The sequence below is a fragment of the Pipistrellus hanaki genome (genome assembly GCF_964339955.1).
Source record: "Pipistrellus hanaki genome assembly, chromosome: 13".
Lineage (NCBI taxonomy): Eukaryota > Metazoa > Chordata > Mammalia > Chiroptera > Vespertilionidae > Pipistrellus > Pipistrellus hanaki.
The window spans coordinates 39647519-39666471 of NC_140515.1; the positions used below are offsets into that span (position 1 = coordinate 39647519).

The following is an 18953-nucleotide window of genomic DNA, read 5'->3' on the forward strand; positions in this document are numbered from 1 at the left end:
TCTCTCAAAGCACAACCATCTGATTTAAAGAATTACTGACTTGTTATCTTAAACAAGAAATCATATTCAACTTATATTGATGTTTTCTATCTGAAGCATGTCATGCCATATTGTAATTTATCTCATAAATCTACTAAAGTGTGATCAAACCCTATCAACTCTGATTGGCATAAATTTGAAACAATGAAGCAATCACATCTGTTAAACAGTACTAGCTTGGCTAAACATTTAAAAGTTTATACAATAGCACAATTAAATTTTTTCTCCATAAGATCTTCCTGCACTTGATTTCATATTTTCATAACTTTTTTGCCTATACTGAGTTCAGTATAACATAATATATAAAACGAAAGATAAGAAGGTGGAAGGAGTGTGGAAGATGAAGTGATAGAGATGGTATAGGTGTAAACTGAGTACACTCCAAAAAATATTTTAATGAAACTACAAATGAATTACAAGGTCTTAAGATAAGGGAAAATAAGTCAATTTGAATGAAAAAATATAGATCTAATTTTATCCTGTAACTACTCCTGAAAATATGTAAATGTTGAATTTAAATAAAAATACATCAGCATAAAACAATGAATTCAAATTATGATTTATGAAGCAAAAGATTACTGTGCAGCAAAAAATCATCACCTACTTTTTTTGGTACAAAATCTCTAATTTTTGAAACTTACAAAAATATTATAATGGTGTGTATAGAATATGAGAAAAATTCAATATCCCAAAAGTATTTCTATGTAATTTTAAGAACATTAAGTAAACTCAAGCATAAAAATGACTAGTTCCTACGGATACTGAACCTGTGAGTTAAAATGAGTGGTCAATATTAAAAATAAAATTAGAATACTGTTATGTAACTTTCCCAAGTTATTGATCATTATTGCTTTATACACATTATGTCTAAAATATAACTTAAGAATATGTAAACATTCTACTACGATTACTATAATAGCTAAATTACTATTAATCCCATCAAGGTCATTTATTAATAATTAACCATATACAATTTTAAGATATTTCTCATTTTACTAAACTTTATACCTGCCACTCATTATGTGTATACATCTTCTTAAGAGAAGAAACTTTCACAAAAGTGAGAACCTCCTCAATTTCCTTCATTTTAACCAGGGCCCTATGTGCACTCAAAACACATTTTGCTGTTTGATTTATTTTAAGATGTCTGAAAACATGAGTCATGAGTCAAATAGTTTAAAATGAAATAATTTTATTTCCTATCATTAAAGTTAAAATTAATAAAATAAAATATATGATCAAAGGAAAACTTCCCAGAAAGAGAAAACAGGTAATTCTGGTAGTAAAACAAACTCAAAAGAATGACAAAGACATTTTACAAAATCTGTGCTAATTTGGATGTTTTCTTGTCTGTGGATATGCCAAGTTTTCCGAAAATAAATATATCCTGTTTCCTTACAATTTTCAATTTTTATTACTTGGAATTACTGCAATGCTATGCTAACCAAAGAAGGCAAGACTTTTTCTATAATTTGTTGTACTATCCTTACTATATAAAACTACTCACTAGTTATTTTTTTTAATACCTTGTAGCTTAATTCCTAATTAAATGTATTTAAAAAGATGCTCCTTTATATTGAAACTCTCATGAATTTAGTTTCAATATAAATACATTTATTTGATTACCATAAAACAATAACAGCATTTACATTTTATTAAAAGTCTCCATTAAGTTTTATTTTTATCTACTATAAAATATTAATTAATAATAATTAAAATAAGAAAATTTATAAACTTTTGAAAAAACTGTACTATTGCTACCTATTATCAACCTCATTTCCATATTCTATTTATGTTTTCATTCAAGAAAAACTAACAAACAAAAGGAAGAAAACAATGCAATATAACATCCCCAAACTGATGTATACTTGCTTTCTGAAATGAAAGGGTCCTTTGAAGATGAGGTAAAAGAAGGAATAAATTCCATTGCAAGACACAAAATTGTAAAATTTCAGATATAAAGATTCTAAAAGATTCCAGAATGATAAAAACAGGTCACACACAGCAAAAACAATGTGTGTGTTGGGGGCGGGGGAGAGAATAGGCATTGGACTTCTTGGTAGCTAAATATTGTGAATGAAAGCCTTCAAAATTCTAAAAGAAAATGATCTGCAACCTAAACTTTTATATCCAACCAAATTATTAATCAAGTCAGAGTAAAATAAGGTGTGCTTTTTAAATTTCCACATATTGAGGGGTTCGACCCAGAAAAAAGACAATGAGGTGGGATCCAACAGATAAGAACAGAGCAAAGCTATCCAACCTCTAAGGATATCAAATCTTTGATTTTCTTCTAGATCACACTAACACATCACAGCACAACTCTGAAAATGGCAGTAGCACCTAGAAAAATGTAACCATCCTATATAATAAAAGGCTAATATGCAGGTCGACCAAATGGCAGAACAACTGGTCACTTTGATGCACACTGACCACCAGGGGGCAGACGTTCGATGCAGGGGCTGCCCCCTGGAGGTCAGTGCACTCCCACAGGGGGAGCACCACTCAGCCAGAAGCTGGGCTCACAGCTGGCAAGTGCAGTGGCAGTGGCAGAAGTCTCTCGCACTGTACGTGCACGCTCGCACATGGTATTTTGTGGAAGAGCCACACTCAAGGGGCCAAAGAGCTGCATGTTTGCAGCTCACAAGCCACAGTTTGCTGACCACTGGCCTAGGCTAAGGTGCTTGTCAGTTTGGAGGAAATGCCCATGACAAAGGCTATTAGTCCACAGATGACAATCACTACATTGAATCAATATCAAATGACTGTCAAACTGTTATACATTCACTTCTAAAGTTATGATTACATGAGTTATAGACAGCATCACATTGAAGATAAACAAAACCATGTATTTATTTTTAAAAAAATGCACAGATACATGTTTTCACTCAAAATATAGTTAAATTTGGTTATTTTTATTTAGGTTTCATTTAAGAAACCAATAACAAAACATAACAGTATTGTTTCCATTAAAAAATAAATAAAATAAATAAAATAAATTTAAAAAAAGAATAGCCAAAACCGGTTTGGCTCAGTGGTAGAGCTTTGGTCTGCGGACTGAAAGATCCCAGGTTCGATTCCGATCAAGGGCATGTACATTGGTTGCAGGCACATCCCCGGTGGAGGTTGTGCAGAAGGCAGCTGGTTGATGTTTCTCTCTCATCGATATTTCTAGTTTTCTATCCTTCTCCCTTCCTCTCTGTAAAAAAATCAATAAAATATATATATTTTTAAAAGAATAATTAAGGGATAAGAGCAACAGCTCAAAATGCTTGTCAATGATTAAATCAGTTACCAATTTCAAAGTTTACTACTCAAAAAAAATGGGCTAGTTATTTTTAGTTTTCAAATTTTAAGTGAAAAATTTTGCCACTCAATTTGGGTACTTAGAAACAAAATAAAATATCACCTTTCAACTCCGGTATTATGCATACTTCATATACAGTTATTTTTTATATATCAATGAAATCAGAAGTCTTATTGCAAGAAGCATGCAATAATGGGGAAAAAACAATAGAAAAAAAAAAAAGAAATGCTTTCAGCAGTTATACAAAGAACTATAACTTACCAATTTTATCCTCTTCCAAACATCCTTATCTGGTCTATATTTTTCAGTATTGTGTCCAGAGGATGACTTATAGGGATCTGATAATCACTTTGTAACATATGTATTTTATCTTTTTTTATTTAAAAAATTAATGTTGACATTATTCCCTTTTCCCCATAAGTTTTTTTTAATAAAAACCTTTCCTATATATGATCTACTCAATATTCCAACTTTTATCTACCAAATTAAAAATAGAATCTGATTAATAGATTATATACTGTATGTGCAGGCATGCAATGCTTATATAATTTCATTTGTGTGATTTCATATTCTGTTTTTATTGATGATGGCATATTATCAGTATTTATTGTTTGAATGAACAATAGCAACACTATGGTGGTCAAAGCTAAGACATGGCATTTAGACAGTATAGTACTCAGTATTATTAAACGCTCTTATGTGTTATTATTATTTTGTAGTTCTCTACAAAATCCTTACAGTATAAAAGTCCCTTTTTTATTGTGGAAACTCTAAATTTAATAAGCTTCTATTTAATTAGTCCCGAATTCAAATACACATTCATGCCAAATATTGCAACCACATGGGAGAGAGGAGGAAAGATATTTGAAACACTTCCATGGGAACAACCTTGGGTTGCTCTCTTAAAATATCAGTACAAGAACCCAAACTACTTCACATGCTATCCACAAAACAGATGAGGCTGGAAAGAAATCTTGCGTTTAATGTGACCTTTGGCTGTACTTTTACTTGTCATAATTATAAAGGAGCTACTCTCAGAGCCAACACATAAGCTATGTTATTACTCTTACAACCATTTCATAAAGTGCTTCACACTATGACAAACTCCAGGCAGAATATATGGAAACTCTTATTTTAGTTACTAAGCATAATGGGTCTTTCTGAACAAAAACAGTTCTGACATTATACATATGAATAAGAATGATTGCATGAGAATTTTTCTTTTTAATGTACATCCAAGTACAAATATGCCCGTGCGGTTACCTAGTTCAACTTAACAAATCCCCTATAATCAAAATACAAATTGACTAAAAATTTAAATTTAACAATCTAATTATGACTTTAATAATGCAATATGCCATGTTAGATAAATACATGTCAAGAGGGAAATAAAACTACACACATACACACACACACAACCAAAAAGCCTTTAAGCAACTCTTTTCTAGATATTCTTATTTTCATACACAGAATTTCAAGAAGGAGAAAGAATTGTTTTCAAAAATGTTTTGGCAAAACTGTCAAATTACCAATATATACAACATGGTTTTTGAAAGGAAAATTGAAAAAGACCACTAGTTGATCCAACATAAGATTATAAATTCTCATGGCATAGCAAATAGAATTAATTTTCAGTACAATGTCAAATATGCCATAAATTATAATATTTACAAAATAAATAAACAAAAACAGATCCAGAGATAGAGAAGCATCTATCAGACCATCAAACCTTAGAGGGAAGGTAAGGGTGGATGTAGTAAAGGGGAGAGATCAACCTAAGAACTTGTATGCATGCATATAAGCCTAACCAATGAACACCGACAAGTGGAGGATGGAGGGCAATGGGGGTATAAGGACACATATGTCACACCTTAATCAATAAAGAAATTTTTTTAAATTACCCCCTAAAGTACTTGGACTCGAATGAGTGTGACAATAAAGAACTTGGAAACGGAAAAAAGATAAAAATAAAAACTAAAATAAATTAAAAAAATAAAACAAGCACAAATAATCTGTGTGATAGGAAGAAATCTCCATAGAAGAAGGAAATCTCTATAGCATTATCTACAATACTATATTATAACTAACTCTGCCATACTTAACTTTTTCTTCCCAATAGTAATACCTTTCTAGTTTTATATTGAAAATAAGTTCCAAAAGCTATAAAACATCAAACATCTATCTATAATATATAAAAGGCTAAGTGTCCCTCCCACTATCCAGCCCGTCGCTATGACACACACTGACCACCAGGGGGCAGACACTCAATGCAGGAGCTTCCATGATGCACACATGCAATTACACAGAAATGGCAATGCAGCCCATAGCCCAGCCAGCCCACAAACGGTGGCTGTGGGCGCTGGGTAATGACATCATGTTTTTATTCACATTCTGAAGCCAAAATTGTCGACAATATTCATCTGAAGACCAACTATTGCCACAACGTACCTCTGAAGCCAAAAGAAAGCGACATCATTGACAGAGTATGCCTGTAGAACAGTCATTGACAAGTACTACAAATACTGGTTAGAACTGCCTTCATAGCAAAAATTAGGTAAATGAGGATGAAATTATTGAACACAGTTGTGGTGGAATGACAGTTACGTGTCAATTTTGCCTATCCCTAAATTTCTCCGATGAAAAACCATCTGATGGAAAATTTACTCGATATTGTAGCAAAGGCAAAGTTTGTCCAAATGATATAAATTTTCCAGAATACCCAACATATTTTTTAAAAATAATGATAAATGAAGATTCTGGCAGTAAAAATTTCATGAAAAATATTCATAGTTATATCATGTTGTTATTGTTTATTTGTTAATCAATTTATATATTATTTTCATGTACCTATTACTAAGTTTGTTTCATCTCTGACACTATTATTGAAAAAAGGCAAATAGCGATATTAAAATATTTCTTCTAACTAATTTCCTTTCAATGTGCACGAATTTGTGCAACAGGCCACCAATGCTTTATAAGTCTTGATTGTCTAACAAAAACACATAAATAGTGGTCATAATTGGAGTTAGTTTTATTATTAAAGAAAACATTTGCCTGGAAATAGCATATGAATTAAGACTCCTCTTAAATCTATATATATATAAAAGCCCAGTGACCGTTACAGAGGAATGACTGCTCAAGCACAACAACCGGTTGCTATGGCTTGCACTGACCACCAGAAGACAGAAGCTCAACACAGGAACTTCCCCCTGGTGCTCAGTGCGCTCCCCCAGCAGGAGCACCGCTCAGCCAGAAGCCGGACTCACAGCTGGCAAGCACAGTGGTGGTGACAAGAGCTTCTGCTGCCTCCACAGCAGCACTAAGGAGCAGCGAGCCAAGAAGTAAGGAGCAAGCTGCGGGCGGTTAGGAGCAAGGGATCGGAAATCCCCCGAGGGGTCCCAGATTGTGAGAGGGCGCAGGCCAGGCTGAGGGACCTCTCCCTTGCACAGATTTTGTTCATTTTAAAAACTAAAATAAATTAAAAAAACAAAACAAGCACAAATAATCTGTGTGATAGGAAGAAAATCTCTATAGAAGATCATATATATATATATATATATATATATATATATATATTATATAAGATTATTAGGAATTATTCAATAGAAATTTGAGATATTACTAGGGTGACCAATTTTGCTAAGAAGATCCCAGTTTATACCTATTATCCTGTCATATTATAGTACACCCTTTCAATCTCAAAACTGTCCTAGATAGGTTGGTAAAGTACATGTTCACCCTAGCTATTACAGTATTTCATGTTACCTAAATCATGGGTTTGGAGGATTTTCTAATGTAAGATTAATTATTTACTTGAATGCTCTAACTTAAAACTTTCATTCAGATGCAGTTACTACCTATGGCACTTAAACAATATAACCTGAACTCTGCTGCTATCCAACTCTTAACTAATCTGTTTTTCTGATATCTTTGTGTGTTTCAGACCCAGGATGGAGACTTCCCTGTATCAGCAGATAGCAAGATCCTTTTCCCTTAGCCTCACGCCAATTTCATGATTTTCCTTACTCTCTGAGGCTCCCCAAAATCTTTTACATGATTACATTTAAGTGTTTAAAATTATAATTGGTTACTTTCTTGTCCTTATGCACATATTTAAATACTTAACTGTGTATAAAACACTACACTTATATCAATAGTTAATATAATTAATAGTATATTTGTGATCATTTCTATAAAAGCTTAGGCATCAGACACTGAGTCATTCTTTTTAAAAATATGCATATATCTAACCCTGATAATACCATTATTTTTAAAAAGAAAATCAGATTTGACCTAACAGAACCCTGCAAATGACCATGGGCTTAAAAGAAAATTGCTGATCTGAGTGTTAGACATCAACCAGGCAAACATATAATCTCCCTGTGGCACAAATTCTGCAGGATGCGATTCTGGTCCACTACACAGGATTACAAGAAGAATCAATTCATAAAATTCAAAAAGCTCAAGTATTACCTAGTGGTTAGAAAAGATGACTAAGTGTTATGTAAAGTGAAAACAGCAAGTTAAGCTATCAGAAATAAGTAAAAAAATAAAATAAAACAACTCTGGTGAAAAACTATTTTATACCAACTACATATACAAAACTGTCATGGCCTAAGAGAGACTCTTGAGAGTCAGACTAAATGAGTCCTGATCCCAGCACAATCACTTACTATCAGCTTCTGTAAGCATTGCTAAATCTGTTTCCTTATGAGTAGAATGAAGATAATAACTGTATTTATTTTACTATGAAGAGTAACAATCCATTCAAAGATAGGAGTACTGTACTTGCACATAGTAAGTGTTTAATAAATGCTAGTTATTATTACAATGACCTCCATTAATGTCTCTTTCCAAAAATAAGTCCTAAAATTTTATTTTGATGTCAGGAGAAATTTCACATGTGTGTGCATATGTGTGTGTGCACATATGTGTATTTCCCAATGAGAGATCACTGAGATGACACAGGCAATAGTCCACAAATACTTGTTAATAGTGTGAGCTAGGTAAATGATCATGACAACTAATATAGATCTTATTCAACACTGGAAAAGGAAGCTTTTTTTCTTCTAAAGAAGTCCACACTGGCATACTGAAGCGGCTTTTAAAATGAAATTCCATATATAACAGTATTTGTGGTTGTTCATCTCCAGAACAGAAAAGTAATTGATATGTACAATTACACATATGTTTAAACCCATGTATGCAAATGAAACCGCTTCCTTTATGGCAAGTACATGAAGATACTAAAGCGATATTCTAATTAAACATTCATATATTCAATATTTCAAAATAAGAAATTTGGATATAAATATGCATAATTTACAATTCTACAATGCAACCTGTCTACAGAGGCCATTTTCACTATATTTCAACAGATCATAACAAGTAATGCACAATACCACTTCTCTCTGAAATGTTAAAAACTGTACAGTAGGTAATAATTCCCTGTAAGCAAAGACCAAGTCCATGTTGTGCACATGACACCCTTTTATGCCAACAATTACTTATCCTATTCATTAAACCCATTCAACAAGCGAGCCCCAATGACTACACTATCTTATGATAGAGTCAGAAGGTACACCTTATTTGGATAAAAATAGAAACTTTACATAAGAGAATCGTTATCTAAAGTCCAAGATACTATAGCTTGCGTTTATAAAGACCCTTGACCACTTTAGTTCATTAAAATAAAATAGCTTGGAACTTTCCAAGAGAGATGATATGAAATAAATGTCACTAAGACCGATATGAAATCTATATAAACATCAGGATGTTTTTCAAATACACATTTAATGGGGATTTAGAAAACAAAGGCAACATCAGTCAAATTTATATCTCAGGGATCCAAATCTAAGTTGGACTTCATTTCTCTTAACTTTCCTAAAATATTCCAGGTGGTAAAATAGATTTGCCACTAAAATAAAATAACTAGGACTCCATTATTTATTCTAAAGCAAGTAAGAAATACAGCCTGTCTTTTAGAGACAAAAAGGATAATGTGGACTGTGGTTTAGATATTTAATTGGTTGAGAGATGACAGGCTATATTATTAATTTGTAAGTGACTCTAGAATGAGTATGCATGCACACACACATGAACATTATATCACTGATAAGCCTAAGCAGGTAAATTTGAAGCTAAACAAAGCATAACTAAAAGTTTATCTCTACAATATTATTTTTTTTTAATCCATGGACATTGCAATGAATATACTTTTGCCTTGGAGCTAATACTTTAATTTTAAAGAACCACAAAGAAAAAAATCAAAACTAGTCAGTAACAATGCAGCGTCTAAAAGCAATAAACTCAAAATTAAGTTATAAATAATTTAAAGCATGTCATGAAGATGTATTAATAATTCATCAGATAAATAATTTACTAAATAATCAAATAAATAAATAATGAAATACATAAATAAATCAGCAAATAAATAATTCTGCAAAATAACCTAAACAATAACTCACCCAAAAAAATCACAAACCTACAAAACTACAATGATTTTCTGAATTCTGATAGTTTTAAATAAGCAAATGTACACAAACTAGATCAACCCTTGTTAGAATTAGAAGTATTTTTCAATGCTATTGGTAAAATTCTCATCTCAATATATAAGAGCATATTTTCAATTTCTAAAAGACTGCATAGGATTGTGTCTTATAAATTATTAACATAATTATAATATATTCTCTTCTATATTTTACATATAATATCTTTGCCTAACATATTTCCCCCCAAACAACTGAATACTTAAAATATTCTTAACTTAGAGACTTTTTTTCCAAAGCAATACTTACAGTATAATAGCTACAGCTTTTGATAATTTTCCTATCAGAAAAGTCTTCTTCAACCACAAAGTCTTCCTTCACCACATCTTTGGAAATTTTCTGCAAAGGTAGAATAGTAAAGATAACTTTAATTATTACAGATGGCATTTCACTCACTAGGGAACAATTTATCTATATATAAAGAGGTAATATGCTAACTGGTCCTAAAGATGTCCCAATCAGGACCAGTCAAAGGTGCATACCCACAGGAGCTGATGGGCGGGGACAGAGGTGGGGACTTGCGCCACAGGGACATGAGGCTGAAGGGGGGGGGCATCAGGACAAGCCATCGTGGCCCCACCCCTGGTGGGAGCGCATGCAGGCCCACGGGGGCACCGGCCCTAAAGGGGAGCATCAGGACGGGGGTGGGGGGGTGGGGGGAGGGCCCTCGGCCGAGAGCTCTCAGCACTCCTGCTCCGGGGACCGAAGGTGGGGAGAGGAAGGAAGAGCACATAGGCAGTTAGGGGGTTTAGGCCAGAAGGGGGTGAAGATAGGAAGACAGAGGGATCAGGACAGGAAGGGAGAGCAGATAGCAATTAGGGAGATCAGACAAGGAGGGGAGAGCAGTTAGGGCCATCAGGTCAGTAGGTGAGCAGTTATGGGAATCAGGCAGGCAGGAGAGCAGTTGGGGGCATCAGGCAGGCAGGGAAGCAGATGAGTGCTTAGAGGGATCCAGGTTGGAGAGGATGCAGGCCAAGCTTAGGGACCGCCCCCTTGGCCCCACCCTGTGCATGAATTTCATGCATTGGGCCACTAGTATATATATATAAAAGCCAATCTACTGGAATGACATGCACTGCGGCCAGCCAACCAGCCCCATCAGGTGTGGGGGTCGGGCCTGCCAGCAAACCTCCATCGGCCCCTTCCCCCAGCCAGCCCAGCCCTGATCACCCCGATCAGGACTGGGCTAGCTGAAGCCCACCCATTCATGAATTCCTGAACAGGGCCTCTAGTGTTTTTTAATTCTACAAAGTAGCAATGGAATGTGGACATTATTAGTTGAAAACTATGTCATTTGTATAAGTCTTTAATGAACCAAGTACAAGCCGACAGAGGCCAGCTCCCTCTTTTAGAACTGACACACAAGCTGTTAAAATTGGCAGGATTTCAGACATGAAGACAAAAACTTCAATAGAAAAAGTGACTGGCTGACATCTAATGCTATCCTCAATGTGAGAAGCTCAAAGTTCTTGAAAAAATACATGAGATCATTTAACTATGACAATTTGAATGTAGAGACAATATAATTAAACTACCACAAAGAGTCAAAAACAAAATTGACCTCATAAATCAGTATTCATTGAACATTTATTTAAAGTTTTTAACCATCTACTGTACAGTGTAGTACTCTGGAAATCCATAAACTTTAGATCCCAAACTATCTATGATTAGTTTCCCCACAGAAAATAAGAACTTTGTAATGAGTTTTTGACACATTTAAAAGAATAAATCCAAACAATGTAGCACACTTGAAGAGAAGGAAACTAAAATTAATCAAAGTATTTTATATAATTTATCTCAATAAATTGTCAAAACAACCTTTTAGGTTGAGTAATATTTTACCTTTTTCGAAGTCAAAAAAACTGGGACTCAAAAAGATCCCCAGTGGCAGGGAAGATTCTAACTTTGCCTACACCAATTCCTTGTGAAGGTTTGCTCAACTACAGACCTTTATTTTGAACCCAACCTACAAAATGCACCAAATCCTAGAGAATTCTCACCCTCCACCTCCAGGGAAGTTGGCAATGTCTGAAGACACTTTCGGTTGTCATAACTGGGGAATGTTATCAGTATCTAGTAGATAGAAATAACGTGTACTGACCACCAGGGGGCAGACGCTCCAACTGGTAGATTACTGCTGGGATCTGGCTAATAGGGACTAAGCAAGATGGGCCAGACACTCCGTGGAGCCCTCCTGCGGTCCCCTCCACAGCTGGCCAACCTCCTGCATTTCTCCCCAGCCCTGATCATGCACCAGTGAAGTCCCTTGGCCTGGCCTGCACCCTATCACAATCCAGGACCCCTCAGGAGATATCAGAGAGCCGGGTTTGGCCCTATCCCACAGCCCAGACCAAGGGACCTCACTAGTGCACCTGGCCTCTAGTCTATATAATGAAAGCCTAAGCAACCATTACAGCAGAACAACCAGAACAACCAGTTGCTATGATGCGCAATGACCACTAAGGGACATACACTCAACGCAGGAGCTTCCCCCTGGTGGTCAGTGCTTTCCCACTCCCATGGGGGAGGGCTGCTCTGCCAGAACCCGCGCTCACAGCTGGCGAGCTGCAGAGGCAGAGCCTCTCCTGCCTCCACGTCAATGCTAAGGAGCAGCGAACCAAATGATAGGAAGCAAGCAGGTGGGTGGTAAGGAATGAGGGGTCATGGGTTGCGAGAGGGCACAGGCTGGGCTGAGGGCCCCGCCACCAGAACACGAATTTTGTGCACTGGGCCTCTAGTAATAATATAAGAGAGTAAGAAACAAAAGGAGAGAATTTCTCCCATGTAACTGTCCCGAGGTAGACAATGAAAGGCTGGTGTGGCAGCTCCAATATCAGGAGCCAAAGTTCCTTCCAATCTTTTGTTCTGCCACATACTATTCTATTCAAAGTGGCTCGTATTCCAATAAGGCCATGAGAACTCTAGCTAACATATCCATATTGCAGGCAGCAGAAAAAGAAGGGGAAAGAAAGGACCACCCTGCTCACTTCTAACTCTTACATTTCAAGATACAGAGTATAAACCACAATGTGGTGTTTTGGCCACACTTAACCACTTTGAAAGGTAGGAATTGTAGTCTCTTAACATTAGTAATAATGCCCAGACATAGAATTAGGGTTCTTTTTACTAAAGAAGACAAATAGAATAAATTTTGCAGGGCAAAATATAAGAGCCAGACTGCAACAGAGGCTACAACTCTTCAGGGAAAATGTACTCAAAATTTTTCACGTCAATAATATGTACACTAGAGGCCCAGTGCACAAAATTCATGCATGGAGAAGTGGTGTCCCTCAGCCTAGACTGCACCCTCTCCAATATGGGACTCCTCAAGGGATGTCCGACTGCCCGTTTAGGCCTGATTCCAGTAGGATCGAGCCTAAATGGGCAGTCGGACATCCCTCTCACAATCCAGGACTGCTGGTTCCCGACTGCTCGCCTGCCTGCCTTCCTGATCACCCCTAACCACTTCCCTGACAGCCTGATTGATGCCCAACTGCTCCCCTGCCAGCCTGATTGCCCCTAACTGCTGTACTCTGCAAGCCTGGTCACCTCTAACTGTCCTCCCCTGCAGGCTTGATCACCCCCAACTGCCCTCCCCTGCTACCCTGATTGCCCACAACTGCCCTCCCTTGCAGGCCTGGTCCCTCCCACCTGCCCTCCCCTGCTGGCCATCTTGTGTCCAAATGGGGGCAGGATCTTTGATCACATGGGGACAGCCATCTTGTGTGTTGGAGTGATGGTCAATCTGCATATTACTCTTTTATTGGGTAAAATAGAGACCTGGTGCACAGGTGGGGGCCAGCTGGTTTGCCCTGAAGGGTGTCCCAGACAGGGTGAGGGTTCCCTTGGGGTCATGGGGTGGCCTGGACGAGCGACCTGTGGTGGTTTGCAGGCCAGCCACCCCCACCCCCACCCCCGGTGACCCAAGCTGAGGCCCTGGCATCTGGGTTTTATTTGTCTTCTGTAATTGAAACTCTGTAGCCTTGAGCAGAGCCAAGTCTCCTTCTTGCTCTGTGGCTGCAGCCATTTTTGTTGGGATTTATTTATCTTCTATAATTGAAACTTTGTAGCCTTAAGCATAGGCCAAGGCAGGCCAGGGATGCAGAGCTTGGCTTCCTCCATTGCTTGGGGTAACTCAAGCCTCCTGCTCTCTCCAGCTCCTGGCTGCCACCATTTTTTTGGGATTTATTTATCTTCTATAATTGAAACTTTGTAGCCTTGAGTGGAAGCGTGGGCTGGATAGGGTGTGTAGGAAGCCTGGCTTCCTTCATTGCTGGAGACACCCAAGCCTCCTGCTCTCTCTGTGGCCGCAGCCACCTTGATTGCATGCTCGCTTCTGATTGGCTAGTGGGCATGGCTTGTGAGTAGAGTGAAGTGATGGCTAGTTTGCATATTATTCTTTTATTATATAGTATGTACATACATGTATGTATTTATATTTGTGTGTAACACATATATGAAAGCAAAACCTAAATATTTAACAATATGCTTAAATAAATTTGGGGATATACTCAGAATAGAATACCTTGTAGTCACTTAATAAAATTTTCAAGAATTTTACTAATAAAAGGAAGTATTCTTAACATTAAACGAAAAGGCCAGCCATAGAACATTTCATATAAAAATAACCCATTTTATATAAATGTACACACATACAAACACACACACACATCTATATACATACAGAATATATTTACGTATACATCATTCTTATATCCAGAGAGAAATTCTAAAACCACCTAAAAATCAAGAGAATAGAATTGACCTAAGTGAAAATAGTGGTGTAGGCTTTGGGATCTGTAACTAACTTTTACTTTCCCTATACTTTTCAATACTTTCTACTTTCTCTATAATGAACACATATTGAGCTTATGATTATTTTTCATGAAAATTTGGCCTAGAGGAGGAGCACCTTATAAAAAGTAGTTAAATTCAAGCTTCAATTTATATTATTACTTGGAATTTGCTGATAATTTTTTAAAGATGAAGGAAAATCTATATCTGAGTTATATCTTTCCCAACTGGCACAAAAAAAATACATGTTTCTTTTTAGTTGGTAAGAAAAACTAACCTCTCTATTCGGAACTTCTTTTAAACTTACTAATATTCACATATCACATCTGTCAGTTTTATACAAGTCACTCCTAACCAGATGCTACATCCATCATTCCTAACAATTCACCTCAATATATTACTTTTCTCATCTCACCCAGTAGAACTAATCATTCCTACTTCATGCTTCTACAAATTCTTCCATTTTCTGTATTTTTCAGTCTATATTTTATTTCTACTCTTCTGCACATTTTTCTGTTTACTTATATAATGGATACATCTAACAGAAATTACATCCCTCTTATCTTTATGACTATCGTATGCTATCTTAAGTTTTCCATTATTATTGGGTATATATACCATTATTACATTGGTATTAACTCTATTATCTGCAAGCCTCATGATTATTAGTAGAATGTTAGAATTTAGAATGCCTCAAAGTTCTCCACATTTTCTAGAATGATTCCATTTTTCAAACTCCGATTACTACCACATAAAAGTGGATAAATAAGGAAAAGAGCAAGAAACTGATGCATTTGAAACTACTAACAAGTATATATGGTTGACCAAAAATAGCAAATAAGCAAAAAAGTAAAATGCATCTAAATCTTGGAAAAATCAGACATGTGCACGTGTGACACACAAACACACGCACAGGGCAGAGAGTGAAGAAAGAAATGCACAAGCAAATGTAGTAAGTGGAAAATGAACAATCCAGACAGTGTATCACTGAAAATGCAGAAGGTAAAGCTACAGGCATAGATAATCAAATAAGGATCTTCAATGGAGACCAAATTCATACAGTTCTAAAACAGTTCTCAATCGTGAAAGATATTGCTCCCCATGCCCCCCAAAAAAGGATGTGTGGCAATGTCTGGTGTTGCAAATGGAAGATACTATTTGCATCTAGTGGGTAGAGGACAAGGATGCTGCTAACATCCTACAATGCATAGGACAGCCTCCCAACAAAAATGAATTACTCAGCTCAAAATGTCAATGGTGCTAGAAGGAACTGTTGGGAGTCCACAAAAGAGGCAGCACTTAACCAGGATGAAATGGTATGAGTGAAAGAATGGTGGCTACAATATAAGTGTAATAAATCATAACAGGGTTAGTGAAAGAATAGCAAGAAATAAGGCTAATAAAGATAACTGGGTGCATACTGTGATGGGTTTACACTAGACATCGGATAGAACAAAGAGAGAAAGAAAAATAGTTTATTACAATAACAAATGTAACAGAACTGAGGCACAAAATAGCAACATATTTGCTAAAACTGACTATACAGATAGATGGAAACACTGATTTCCAACAGTATGACAGTTAGATACAATTTTTAAATTTTACTGTTAGATACAATTTTTAAATTTTTGTGGGAAAAATCTGCTTTAATGAATTGCTTAGATAACAAGAAAGTACAGTCTCTTCATAAACTATTAAAAAAACAAAGTAGAACAAGCAAACCCAGAAACCAAATTTTGTCCTGAGAGTATGTGCCTAACACTGGCAAAACTGGGCTTACCTTTTGATGGCTATACAAGACTCAGGAAATAAACTCTAAAAAAGTCTACCAAAAGGAAGCACACCTACATCAAGTGCCAAAAGGTGAAAAAGTGCCAAAAAGATCTTTTTCCTATTACCTGTTTATAATCATACTTACCCCTCACCCCCACCATTCCTAACCCCTGGCATACTCTAATCTGTGATCCATCTTTATGATTTTGTGTTTTCAGGAATGTTTCATAAATTATCTTGACACTTAATCACAAAGGGAAACACCATCACAAAGGTTCTTATATTACAATAAATTTACACTATTTATATAATCCAATAAGTCTCCTATGAATATGTCATTTAAAGTGCTCTTAAACTGTTAGTGCCACAGGTATCTGTGGAAAGCATAAGCAAACTCTTTGTGAAAGAAAATAATTTCAATCCAGACCTCAAAATGTCCAACAACTTTCCAAAAAATTCATCTCAAATGAAAAACAAAGTCAGGATACACAATGAATGACAGCCAATACAAACATGAGACAAATTAGACTGCAGATTCCTCAATTATTGGAAAGATTGTGCAATAAGGATGTTTTGAGCAATAGAATTGCTTAAAATATACATACATGTATGAATTAAATAAAACTTCAAGAAATAAAAAACACTGGTAAAATGTTCAATTCAGTGTAAAAGTTAAACTGTAGAGTCAATATAAAGAATTAGTAGATGGACAGAAAGACACTTAAAATTTATCCAAAATGCAGTTAAGAGAGACAAAGAAAACATAAAAGCAGTTAGGAGATTAAAAAAAAAAATAGAATGAGGAGGTCTAACAAAATACTGCTGAAACTATTGGAAATGAAGAACCTTTTTTTAAATTGTCAATCCACTGCAGAAAAAAAAAATCTGTAAAATGTAATAAAAGTGAATTTCTTTTTTTATAAACCATGTCCTTAGATGTCATGGTAATAATATCAAGTTGCTACAAAAAGTTTCTAAATGCTTGCTTTGAATTTCTGTCCTTAACTCATTACAGACCAATAAAGTCAGTTTGCAGATAAGCACTAATCTTTGAGTAGCAATGATCTAAAATACAAATAGATCAGCATTAGAAAAGAATGTTTAAAAGACTGTATAGGTAATATTTGAATAGATAATATCTGAAAAATTTCCTAACTAATAGAAGGTACAGATAGACAGTCTAACAAGCAAGAAAACATCCACAACTATTGCAACACAATCCCAGATCAGCATTTTCTGTCATTTTAGAACTTGAACTATCCAATAAATAAATAACATACAGCCAAGTGGACTTAGTATAGAAAGTTAGTAGAGACCAAGCTTCAAGAGCTAATGATTTCCACTCCCAGTGGGTTGGAAACACTGATCAGACAACCAAAATTGTGTTTGGTTTATTAAATTCATTATTTTCTAATGTGTAACTTTGTAAAACAAAAAATTACAATTTTGTATTAGCAGAGGCTGAATATATTTTGAGTTATAGTGAAATGAATCAGATTTCAAATTCCATTAACTGTCCTTTCAGGGTGAGGTAAGCTATGTAACACTTCAGCATACTTTACCTAACAACTCTTCTAAGCCAGTGATTTTCAACCTTTTTCATCTCATGGCACACATAAACTAATTAGTAAAATTCTGTGGCACACCAAAAAGTTAAGATGTTTTTTGCCAATCTGACAAAAAAAAAAAAAAAAGGTATCATTCACACCAGACTGTTGTATGGGCTGATGTCATTTTTTTATTTGACAATCTAAGGGAAAAGAGGCCAGAGCCCCTGACTAAATAGTTAGATATTGCACGTTTTAAAAATCCCCGTGGCACATTGGTTGAAAATAGCTACTCAAGAAGCAGAACAAATTCTTTTATTTCTAAATGCAGATCATTTAAAAGACCATGTTCAGATATCTAGTGAAAGTGAAGGTATATTCAAACCTACTTGGCAAAACAAATTATGGCATTACAATAACTTTATGGGATGCAGGTTTTGCAACAGAACAAATATAAATATGGCTAAAAGCTTGGAAAATGAAAGAGCATGGTGAACAACATCAGAAAATATACCAAAAAAATATGTAAACTGAATTTAACAATATAAAAATATATCCAAAATCTAATCTATTGCTTCTTAGCATCATATCCCATGCCTATCATATGATGTTGAAAGGACAATCACTAGGCATACATAGCAAATAAACTAGATGAAATGATCATTTAACCTACTTAAAGCAGTGTTGCCAAATCAAACGATATACTAATATTTAGAAAGTTTTACTTGCTCATTCAATCTTCATAAGATGCGCATGTTGCTACTTCTAAGGATATGGAAAAGGAATTTAAATGTGGGGGGAGGGAAAAACTGGGCTGAGCAATTTAAACTTCCATCAACTAAAAATAAATAACAGCTGAGCAAGGCAAAAATTGACATACATACGTAACCATGAAGAATCAAAAGTTCAAGCCATTTTTAAAAGCTCAGGGGGTAACATCCTTAA

General features: G+C 35.5%; 1 protein-coding gene across 3 annotated transcripts in view; it reads right to left on the bottom strand.

The window, feature by feature from the left end:
• TBC1D5 (TBC1 domain family member 5) overlaps window positions 1-18953 on the bottom strand; it is a 375466-nt gene that overhangs the window by 334705 nt on the left and 21808 nt on the right. For all 3 annotated transcript variants that reach the window (XM_084903302.1, XM_084903300.1, XM_084903301.1), the window contains exon 2: window positions 10144-10233. The gene's annotated coding sequence lies outside the window, so the exon portion shown is untranslated. The remainder of the gene's footprint in view (window positions 1-10143; window positions 10234-18953) is intronic.